This window comes from Chiloscyllium plagiosum, chromosome 33, assembly GCF_004010195.1.
Source record: "Chiloscyllium plagiosum isolate BGI_BamShark_2017 chromosome 33, ASM401019v2, whole genome shotgun sequence".
Classification (NCBI taxonomy): Eukaryota; Metazoa; Chordata; class Chondrichthyes; order Orectolobiformes; family Hemiscylliidae; genus Chiloscyllium; species Chiloscyllium plagiosum.
The window spans coordinates 32,395,380-32,407,808 of record NC_057742.1 but is presented as its reverse complement, the minus strand read 5'-3'; the positions used below and the strand labels follow the sequence as shown (position 1 = coordinate 32,407,808).

At 39.3% G+C, this 12,429-nt stretch overlaps 1 protein-coding gene across 3 annotated transcripts in view; it reads right to left on the bottom strand.

Moving 5' to 3' along the window:
* Window positions 1-12,423, bottom strand: part of plekhm1 (pleckstrin homology domain containing, family M (with RUN domain) member 1) — a 56,366-nt gene extending 43,943 nt beyond the window's left edge. For 2 of the 3 annotated variants that reach the window (XM_043675264.1, XM_043675266.1), the window contains exon 1: window positions 12,217-12,423. The gene's annotated coding sequence lies outside the window, so the exon portion shown is untranslated. Of the gene's footprint in view, window positions 1-6,133; window positions 6,194-12,216 lie in introns of those variants that run through there. The other variant, XM_043675265.1, reaches the window with a different exon arrangement.
* Window positions 12,424-12,429: the final 6 nt, after the last annotated feature.

Sequence of the window (12,429 nt, the reverse complement as noted above, 5' to 3'; positions counted from 1 at the left end):
AGATTTTAAAGGCAGACTTACAATTAACGTTGATATTCTGTTGCAAACAGGGGCAATAATCTATGCATGGAAACTTGGGCCACCTTTTTGATCAAATCGCTGTTAAAGATCCCAAGGCACCATTCAAAGTGGTGTGGCCTTTTCAACATTACTCTCTATCAATCTCACGCAACAGCTACTAAAACAAACTGGCTAAACGTTACTAAGAGTAATGTGGAATTGTCACCCCGTTTCCTCTCCCCCCCATTCAGTTGAAACCAAACACTCAGAGACACAGTATAGCTTTACCTCCTTCATCTTTATTCTGGGCCCTGAAGGGAGAGAGAACGATCGCCCATGTGCACAGAGACACGAGTTCTCAGTCTTCTCTGGAATAGTAGTTTATGAATTATATAGCCATTTTACAGGGAGGAGCATCCAGATAAGACAACATACATTTTGATTGGGTGACTATTATTATCTGCGAGCATCAACAGTAAAGATTAAGCTATCTGCTGTTACACAATGAATGTTCTTAACCATAACTGGCTTCACATAATGAGCATTTTACACCTTGTTAAACTGACCTTACATACTAAATGCTTTTAATATTGTTAAATGGCTCTACATAATGAATGTTTTCCACCTTGTTAATCCATTACCCTTGCAGTTAACAATGGGGTGCTGGAGGCAAGTTCTTATCTGATGTGATTCATGCTCAGCTGAACCTCTTGTTTCACAAGAGGGAACACTCAGAACTTATCTCTCTCCCTATCTACTCATACAACTTCTCAGAATGGCTGTGACATTTACTCTCCTCATTTGGAAAGCTTTGGAAAGGATTCAGAGGACATTTACTAGCTCAAATTGCATCACAAGAAATTATTTCTGCTCAAAATACTCTGAATTACTGAGCTCCTATAATATTGTTGGTATCATTGAGCAGAATGTGCTGTGTCATCTAACCGGTTTGGTCTTAATTTATCAAAATATCTGTTAAATATCTATCCAAAAAATATTGTATTTCTAACCTAGAGAGAAAAAACTCCTTAATAATCATAAATTAGGCAACTGGTTCAGTTGTGGGTAAAGTGTGGAATAGGTTATAAGAGATAGGATTTACAATCATCTAGAAAGGAATAAGTTGATTAGGGATAGTCAACACAGTTTTGTGAAGGGTAGGTCGTGCCTCACAAACCTTATTGAGTTCTTTGAGAAGGTGGCCAAACAGGTGGATGAGGGTAAAGTGGTTTATGTGATGTAGATAGATTTCAGTAAGGCAGTTAATAATGTTCCCCATGGTATGCTATTGCACAAAATATGGAGGCATGGGATTGAGGGTGATTTGGCAGTTTGGATCAGAAATTGGCTAGCTGAAATAAGACATAGGGTAGTGATTGAAGGGAGACATTCATCCTGGGGTTCAATTACGAGTGGTATACCGCAAGGAACTGTTTTGGGGCTGTTTGTCATTTTTATAACTGACTTGGATGAGGGCATAGAAGGGTGGGTTAGTAAATTTGCGGATGACACGAAGGTCGGTGGAGTTGTGGATAGTGCCGAAGAATGTTGCAGATGACAGAGGGACCTGGATAAGCTGCAGAGCTGAGCGGAGAGGTGGCAAATGGAGTTTAATGCAGAAAAGTGTGAAGTGATTCACTTTGGAAGAAGCAACAAGAATACAGAGTAATGGGCTATTAGTAATTTTCTTGGTAGTGTACATGAGCAGAAAGATCTTGGTGTCCATGTGCATAGATCCCTGAAAGTTGCCACCCAGGTTGATAGGGCTGTTAAGATGGCTTATGGTGTATTGGCCTTTATTGGTAGAGGGATTAAGTTTCAAAGCCATGAGGTCATGTTATGGCTGTACAAAGCTCTGGTGCGGACGCACTTGGGAGTATTGCATGCAGTTCTGATCACCATATTATAGGAAGGATGTGGAAGCTTTGGAAAGGATTCAGAGGAGATTTACTATGATGTTGCCTGAAATGGAAGGAAGGTCTTATGAGGAAAGGCTGAGGGACTAGAGGCTGTTTTCGTTAGAGAGAAGGAGGTTGAGAGGTGACTAATTATGTCGTGTGTCTCAATTAAGAGGGTTGAATAGAGTGGTCAGTGAAAACCACTTTTCTCAGATGGTGATGGTCAGCACAAGAGGACAGAGCTATAAATTGAGGGGTGATAGATATTGGACAGATGTCAGAGGTAGTTTCTTTACTCAGAGGGCAGTAGGAACATGGAATGGCCTGCTTGCAACATTTGTAGAGTCGCCAACATTTAAATGCTCTTTGGATAAACACATGGATGAAAATGGAATAATTTAGGTTGGATGGGCTTCAAATTGGTTTCACAGGTCAGTGCAACATTGAGGGCCTGTAATGCACTATAACGTTTATGTTCTATGGTCCAATGGCAGATGCATGCATTTGAAAAGAAACAAATACAGCAGAAAGCAATTAAGTTTCAGTTCAGGATTTACTGAGTGGGCACATTAACCTGAAGAGAAGAGACCCAATGGACCAATGTGCAAATCACACTGAACTGAATGCTGTACATGACACAACCTGGCAATGCAAGTAGTTGGATAGTGTCCTTATTGTCCAACAAGTCAGATCAGAAAGACTAGTTAACTCTTCAGCAGATTGAAAGAATGAATGAAGTCTAGCATAATATGGAGGCTATCAAGAAATTTTCATTCCCCATGTTCTAACAAAACCACTTCCACACTATTAAAGAAATCCACATATTTCAACTGCACTTCTCAGCTCCAATATATTTATCAAATATTCCCCTTTAGCCTTGTAGCTTCTTTGTAGTCCCACACGTCCCGTCATGGTTTTTGCCATCATATCATAATGAGGTAAAATGAGGAGGCAGCTCTTAAAAAAAAAATTCTGCCCTTAAGGGTATTAGATCCAAGCTTATAGCATTAGTCTGCACCTGATTTTAGCCATCTATCCAACTCAGTTAACCTAGCCCCAAATCTTTAACTAAGCAACCAAAATGTGGAAAATACAATGATGTGGAGATACTGAGATGTTAAAGGATTAATTTGCCCTGCAGACATGCAAGAAATTGGATGTCGCGGAGGGATGTTTTTCTGTCTTGCAGGCAAGATGCGATAGTCTAATCATTATTCCTTAAAACAGTATTTACAAATTATCTAATCACTTTACATTGTTTTTGGGTGACATATGACTATTGGGGAGTGGCAGGGGTGACTCTCTGTAATGTAAAATTCTGTATAAAGGGAGGATAGTCCCTTGTTCAGGGAACCTCGCTTGACACGCTCCACAAGCGTCACGAAGAGTGCTGAGTGATCCTCTAAAAGCTTGTACTTGCTGAAATAAATCGTGACCTCTTCACAGAAGTTGGCATGTAAGAATCTCAAGATGGGAACCTAACAATACTGTTAACTGAAGTTCAACTTTACTGCATTAAACAGGGTTATAGTTTAATCATATAGTATGCTCAAAGAAACAAATGCTTCAGGGTACAGTTCAGACTCCAGATACTTGAGCACAAAATTGAGACTGATGCTGGAGTCCAGTGCTAACAGTGTGTTGGAGAGTGGTGTAAGTTTTCACACATGATGCTAACTGCCTTCTCAGGTGGACTATACCACTTCCCATATCACTATATCAAAGAACAGGGTACTTTAATACTTTACCCAATAACCACCCCCTAACCAATGAACATTACAAATTGTTAATCTGGACATAATCACACTGTGGGATCATGTTGTATTCAAACTGACTGAGATGTTTTCTACATTACAACAGGGGTTACCCTTCAAAGTGAAAAACAATTGGCTATGGAGCATTTTGGACTGTCCTGATAGCTTACAAAGGGCTATATAAATGATTGTTTTTTTAAAAAATTGTTCAGATTTATGACAATACCTGTGCTTTATATAGCAAACACAAACACCTATGGGTGCATCTGAAGAACATAATGATACAAAGCACATTCTTTGTGGCACCATCACAAACAACTGACTCATCATCACATTTTTCAACACTGTTACAAAGCGAACAACTTCGATTGCAGCACTGATCACAGCAGCAAGGAAGTGGTCACTGCAATAGAAACCTTAACAGGAACAAGTCAACAACTGATTATGGAGAGTGTTCTATAAACTGGGTAACCAAACCGTAAGTAAATTCATGGAACTAACCATGTCCGTGACAAGAGGAATGGCATGCAAGCCAACGAGACAGATTTCACTGTGGGAAGGAATCTGATGGCACCTATCATTCTACCACTTCAAAACAAAATTGTCCAACAAGTTACAGCAAGCATGAGGTGATGACGACAGTGCAAAGAAAACATGGCTTCATTTTACAGAACAACCAGATTTTAAAGATTGGGAAATGAACTCTGGAAAAATTGAGAAGGTGAAGGAATTCATTGTCAAATCAAGTGTGAGACAGTGTATTGAATATAAAAAAAGAAAAACTGTAATGACTAAAAAGCTTCCCAAGAATTTGAAACTTAAATCAATGAAACTCCAAATCAATTCTAAAAACCAAATGAACTGCAGATGCTGGAAATCAGAAACAAAAACAGAAATGGCTGAAAAAGTTCAGCAGGTCTGGTAGCACGTGGACAGAAATCTGTATTAAAGTTTCGGATCCAAGAAAGGGTCACTGGAACTGAAACTTTAACTCCTATTTCTCTCCACAGATACTGCCAGATCTTCTGAGCTTTCCCAGTAATTTCTGTTTTTGCTTCCAAAGTATAATAGCTACCCTAGAGAGGCCGACTAGAAGTAACTAATAATTCAAATGGTGAAATGCTGTTTCTGCTACCCTATAAAGCAGCTTAGTTCGCATCCACTGCATGACATTCAATGGTTGTCAATGGTGAGTAAAACAGCAAAGTACGATTTTGTGGAATTGTGTAGCCTGGACAAGAAAGCTTGGATACGCGTTCTTAACATTTTCCCCCTCAACTGCAGCCAATTTACCATTTGCACTGTAATTAAAGCAAATGCCATTGTTTTGACAATAAATTTTAATAATAAAGTTATATACGAAAAGTACATTTACTCAGAAGAACCATAAAGTTGGGATCATGGTTCTTTGTAACCCACTCTAGTAACCCACTCAGTTTCTTTCAACCAGAAACAGAAAATAGTATGGACAATAGAAAAAGTAAGGAAATCAAATAAAGACAAAACAAGGCCCTAACCAGCAGTAACTCTTAGACAGAAAATTAAGGTCAAATTGTTCTTCCAAATTATCCCTGAAATTGAAGATGCTCCTTTACCACATTACTGCCTCTCTGACTTAGAAATCAAGCACTATCAACCAGGACAACAGACACATAAAACATTATGTTCAGTAAGGCAGCAAAATTAGGGCAGTAGGTGGGGTAGCTTTAATGACCTTTTGTCATCTTTTCATCTTAAAAGACTTATGCTCACTTGAACCCTTGCAACTTTTATTCTTACTGATGTATATTTTTCACAAATCCTAACTGCTCACGGCAAGAGAAATGCTAGCTAAAGAATATAAACTTACGCCTTGAAAGACTAACTTCTGAAACACAGCTCACATTTGTCTCACCAAATTAGGCAAGTTATTCTCCTAAAATAATGATCACAAAAGAACTATAATATACTCCAGTGACAGTCATAATCTTGTGTTATTTTCTACTATTTCATTCAATTACGAGTAACAGAGAAATGCCTTTACTCAGACTTGCTGCAAAATCATAAGGCATTGTGGAAGACAGTCAATGATCAGACTATTCGACCTGCCTGTATCAAACATAAATAACCAAGACATTTGAAAATGACACAGCTCCCTTATCATTGCCGACATACCTGCTTAAAAAGCAGATAACGTTTTCTAATAATTTCAAAGATTTTTAGGGAATTTTGCATGACTATCAAGTATCTTTTAAGTGCACATGATTTGAGAAAAGAAGCACCAGTTTCCAATATACACTTCCTCCAACGCTCAACTAAACTTTTCAGGAGTCGCTCAAGCTAACTGTTGAGCAATCAAATTTACAGAAAACTAGCAAATTTACTTTTGGAGTGCAACTTCCTCTGCAAGACTAGCATGTCAGGAATCAATACCACTAAAAATAAAAAAAACAGAAACGGCCAATCTTTAATTCAGAGCACATAATTAATACCATTACTTACCCAAGGCAGTTGAAATAAGTTTGATAATTGATGTCATGTTTAAGCTGTACTGGAACGTGTCTAAAATAGCCAAGAATCTCTCAGATAATTTGGAATGCAACAACTGATTAGCAGTGAAAGGCATTTTAAATTTAGCATTTCTGTAGCTTCATATTTTAGATTTTTGTCAGAAATCTCATTTTGCTGTGAGGACAGATATTCGTAGCAAAGATGTGCAGGTCAGGTGAATTGGCCATGCCAAATTGCCCGTAGTGTTAGGTAAGGGGTAAATGTAGGGGTATGGGTGGGTTGCGCTTCGGCGGGGTGGTGTGGACTTGTTGGGCCGAAGGGCCTGTTTCCACACTGTAAGTAACTTAATCTAATCTAATCTAATGTTCAGAAGGGTTTTGACCGAGCTCTGGACCGAGTAAGACTCGTTCAGATGCAGGGACAACCACCATGCCATAAGAGCTCTAACACAAGCCAGGCAAGGCTTCAGGATAGATATTTTCAATCAATCCATTCTGATATGTCACAACACACATCAGGGGCATGTGGAATTTGAACCTTGGCCTGCTGACTAAAGGGTAGAAATACTATCGAGTCGAAATACTTTTGGGGCGATTTTCCCTCATTATGTAAATGACAAAAAGTAGAGGACCCAGCACCAATCCTTGTGGCACTCCATTGGTCACAGGCCTCCAGTCTGAAAAACAACCCTCCACCACCACTCTCTGTCTTCTGCCTTTGAGCCAGTTCTGTGTCCAAATGGGTAGTCCTCCCCTTATTCCGTGACACCTAACCTTGCTAACCAGTCTCCCATGGGGAACCTTGTTGAACGCCTTACTGAAGTCCATATGGATCACATCTACTGCACTGCCCTCATCAATCCTCTTTGCTACTTCCTCAAAAGATCAATCAAGTTTGAGATATGATTTCCCACGCACAAAGCCATGTTGACTATCCCTAATCAGTCTTGTCTTTCCAAATACAAATACATCCTGTTCCTCAGGATTCCCTCCAACAACCTGCCGACCACCAGTCAGGCTCACTTGTCTATAGTTCCCTGGCTTGTCCTTACCACCCTTCTTAAACAGTGGCACCACACTAGCCAACCTCCAGTCTTCTGGCACCTCACCAGTGACTATGGATGATGCAAATATCTCAGCAAGAGGCCCAGCAATCACTTCTCTAGCTTCCCACAGAGTTCGAGGGTACATCTGATCAGGTCCTGGGGATTTATTCACCTTTGTGCATTTCAAGACATCCAGCACTTCCTCCTCTGTAATATGGACATTTTGCAAGGTGTCACCATCTATTTCGCTACTTTCTATATCTTCCATTTCTTTTCCACAGTAAATACTGATGCAAAATACTTAATGCACTAATCAACCTAAACTCTAAAAATGGGGAGACCGTCACTTGGTCTCCAGGGATTTCCACTCACTGAATAAAAATCATACATTCAAAAAGGAAGAAAGATTGGAAGAGGCTTGAATGAGGCATAAATACTGGGATAGATTGGCTGGAATGAAACGTTTGTTTATGTGCCATACACAAATTAATTCTGTGTGCAATTAAAATTGGGGATGTGCATGAGGCAATTATCACAGGAAAGGAGATATATCAGAAGGTTGCAAGGCTGAAGGGATGGGCTTGAGTGCTGTAGGGGATACAGAAATAGCGACTGAACAAAGTTTTGAGAGGGATATGGAAGGATGCTAATTTGAACACCAAAGAGTTGCACAGCTGGGAGCAAACACAGGAACGAAGGCTAAGTCAGATTTAGTATGAGTTAGGACACAGACAGCAGAGTTTTAAATTCTCAAGTTTGTGGTGAAAGAGTTAAGAGAATAGCCTATGAACGGTCAAGGTACAAGTATTCAAAGACATGGATCAGGGTCTCAGCAACAAATGAACTGAAGATGAAGAAAATTGGTTCCTGGAGATCAGAATATTAGAAGTAGAAATATATTGAATGATAGTGAAAATGTATAGTTGGGAGCTCATCCATGGAATATAGTGCCTGAGTTATGAATAGCTTGGTTCAACCTCAGACAGTGCCAGGGAGATGGATGGAATCAGCAATTAGGAAACAAAGAAATTAGGAGGGTCGGTGTGGACTTGTTGTGCCGAAGGGCCTGTTTCCACACTGTAAGTAATCTAACCTAATCTAATCAAAGCTGGTGGTGCAAATCAAAAACAATAGCTTTGATCATTCCATATTTCATAAATGGAAGTTTCTGCTTATCTAGTACTGGATGTTAGATGCAGAGTCTAATAGAAAGATGGAGGAGAGATTGAGATATGTTGATGGAGGAGAGATTGAGATATGTTGATGGAGGAGAGATTGAGATATGTTAATGGAGTAGAGTTGCAAACGTAGATGTGGAAACAGATTGACTCAGCTGTGCAACAGCGGAGAGGTATAGTAGGAGGATGGTGGTCAACACTATCAAAGGCTTCTGACAGGTCGAGAATGACAAGGAGGACAACTTATCATCAGTCACATTTACGACTGATGAAAATCATTTCATTATTGTGACATCATAGAAGAAAGGAAACTGTGTCAATCCTGTCTGCTTCCTGATTGGAAATGAGAGTAGATTGTTGCTTTATATCACTACTAAATTGCAAAAGTTCACTTCCTGTACAATTTAAGCATCGTGTAAACAGTTAATCATTTGAATATCCTACACAGCAGCCATTCTTTCCATTTATGTAGGAATTAACACCATGAAAAACTGATCCGTTCAGGTCATTTCCATGTTATAGAATCCCAACAGGACAGATAGAGGTCAATTGGCCCAACAAGTCTGCAATAACCCCTCCAATGAGCATCCCATACAGACCTATACCTCCAATTCATCCCTATTACCTCATATTTACCATGGCTAATCCATCTAGCCTACACATCCTTGGTCTCTATGGGGCAGTCTAGCATGGCCAATCCACCTTACCTGCATACCTTTTGTGGGAGGAAACCCATACAGCATGTGGAGAATGTGTAAACTCCACACAGATAACCAACCCAAGTCCTTGGCACTGTGAGGCAGCAGTACTAACCACTCTATCACTGTGTTGCCCATATCTTTCTTACCCATTAGGTAACATTAAAACCAATTTGTGTTGGTACAGATTTTAGCTTGACTGTAAACTTATCTGCCAATGTTGCATTGTGATTCAAATATCTGTGGGAGCCTTGCAGTGAATTCCCAAAATTCAGTCATTTAGGGCCACCCGAAATCTTATATAACCAAGGTCAGAGCCCATTGGGGTGATGTATTGGCATAGGTAGAATACTGGATAGCTAATAAGAAAGACAGAGCCAGGATAAATGAATCATTTTCAGTTTATGTGATGAATGGAGTACCCTAGGGATCAATGCTGGAGCTCAACTTTTTACATTCTGCTCATCAAGAGAATATAAAATATTTGCAACAGGGTATAGATAAGCAACAAAAAAAAATTCAGATGGAAAATAATGTGGGAAAACATGAGGTTTTCCTCTTTAGCAGGAAGTATATAAAAGTAGAATTACTTAAGTCAAGAGAAAACAGCAGAAAGTTGCAGTATAAAGGATCGGAATACACATGAATCTCAAAATTAGCTTGTACATACAGCACATACTTAGGGAGGTGAATAGAATATTGCGTTTATTATAAAAAAAGTTGGAACATACAAGTAGGGAAATCTTGTTTTATACAGGGCACTGGTGACACTGTACTTGGATTCTTGTATGATTTGGTCTCCTTAAATAAGGATTTGGCTACATTGTAAGCAGTTACTAGAAGGTTCAATGAGTTGGTTCCCGGATTGAAGGGTTTGAAGTTGAGCATGTGGTATCTACATTGATTGAACAATAGAAGAATAACAGATATTATTGAAATGCAAGGTTCTGAGGAGGCTTGAAAGCAAAGCTACTGAAAGAATGTGCCTTTTCATAGAGGACTCTAGAGCTAAGAGGTGAAAATAAGTGTTCAAAACTAAGCAATTTTCTATTTAAGACAGATGAGAAGGAACTTCTTCAATAACAGGGTTACTAAATGCTTGGAATTCTCTTCCCCAGAAAGAAATGGAGGCTGATTCAATAACTATATTCAAGCTGGAATTAGACAGACGTTTGATTGACAATGGAGTCAAGGGTTATAAAAGGACAGACAGGAAAATGCAGGAAAACATAATGAATGCCAGAATCAGATCAGTTCAGTAGGCCAAATGGTCTACTCCTTATGATCTTATGACCTTACAAGCAAGGCAATAGAAGAAAAACAGACAAATAAAAAAAAACTCAATTTATTTCACTTCAGTTTAAAAATAAGTAAAACAAAATTAAAATAAAAGCATAATTTCGGGGGAATAAGCAGAGAATTAAAATAGAACTCTTTTTACATCGGAACTAGCACTTTGGTGTTTATTTAGTACATTGCCGTTAACACTACATAATAAAAACACTCCCTCCTGATCGAATATAATTTTTACCCTTGCTGTTGTGTAACAAAAGTGAAAAACTCACTAAACAAATTGGCCTAAAAGTCATAAATTCCTAACTTGAATTTTAAAATCCTCTAAATGAAAACAGAAGGCAATGCTTAACCCAGTGCTTTGTGACCATGAACAAAAACATCAGGCAATTTTGATTATAGTACAAAAGGCCCCAAGCTGACAGCAACCATAACTCAAAAATTTAAACATTAACCATTCAAAAGACAGACTAAGAGTTTGACTTAATGAACATTTTTTTCACCTTAATATAACACAAAGAACTGCAGATGCTGGAGTTCTGAAAAAAAAATGCAATGCTGGAAAAACTCTGGCAGCATCTGTGGAGTGAAAACAGAGTTGGCATTGAGTGCAGTAACCCATCCTGAGAATGTTTTTCTCTCACTTTTGCAGCCAAACTTCCATTCTTGTTTCCATGTCTCTTTTATAATTTTATTGGCCAATGAGCTTTCTGCTCTCTGAAATATTACCAACTTGCTCAGGTACAGATCCACATGAGGTCTTGCAAAAGTTGCCCCCCCCTAATGAAGCATCTGTGACCTGTTTGACTGCAGGTAGTTATACATACTCAGTCTATCCAATGGAGTTTATTATAGACCAATGAAGAAAACACATCTTTTCTCAAGGCCACTAAGGCCGATTATAATTCTACTGAAATCAACAAACATAGCAATTCATGGTTCCAGTAAGAGTGAAAGGACCATGCAGATTCATCATCTGTAGTGGTGTCAAGCAATAGAGAAATCTCAACAAAGCAGCATTCATAATTCTTTTCTGCCAACTTTTCAGCATTTTAATGAACTTGATTTTTTTTTTAAAAAATCAAGAGTTTAACAAACAAAATTGAAACTATTACACTGTCCAGAATTTTGCTCATTATGAGGTGGAGTTTAACATAAAAGCTCCAACTATCAAAAGTAAACTGAGTGTGAGAGGGGAAAAATTTACAAGGGACCTAAGGGGCAACTTTTTCATGAAAAAGGGTGGTGCGTATATGGAATGACTGCCAGAGGAAGAGGTGGAGGCTGGTACGGGGGTTGCAACATTTAAAAGGCATCTGAACGGGTATATGAATAGGATGTATTTAGAGGAATATGGGCCAAGTGCTGGCCCTAGGACTAGATTAGGTTAGGATATCTGGTCAGCATGGACAAGTTGGACCGAAGGGTCTGTTTCCACACTGTACATCTCTATGACTCTAAGAGCTTAAGTTAAAATAAAAGTACTGAGAGTCAGAGTAATAATACTGCGACTTAGAAATTAGAAATATCCCCAAAGAATAAGAATTGACAAAACATTATTGTTGAGAAACTTTGAAGTGAGTGCCTGATTAGATTAGCTATAACATTGCAAACAGGAGGTATAGTACAAGGTTTCATTTACAAAACCAACATCTCATCCCTATTCCTGTTACGTTTATGCCCAAGGTTACAGGATCTCAGAGTGGATCCCTTTCACTTTGGGGTGAAAGATACAGAAATCTCTGAGAGTCACCCATCTGAGGAGAATTCCCAAGCTCACCTGTCCCAATGCCCATTAACACTTTCAGCTCCTCCTCTAGCCCTTAACTCGGCTCGATGTACTATATTTTCTATCCTTACCCTCACAGGCTCGAAGCTTTCAGACCCTCAGGCTCCTGCTATCAGCGTCGTGCCCAAACTGACAATCCGACCGTCCAAACAGCCTCCTCCCAAGGACTCCGCCAGTATCCCAGACCGCACCGCGAGAACAAGTTTCCTCCTCGGGATTCCGTCAATATCCCAGCGCGCACCGCAAAAACAACTTTCCACCTCCCAAGGACTCCGCCTGTATCC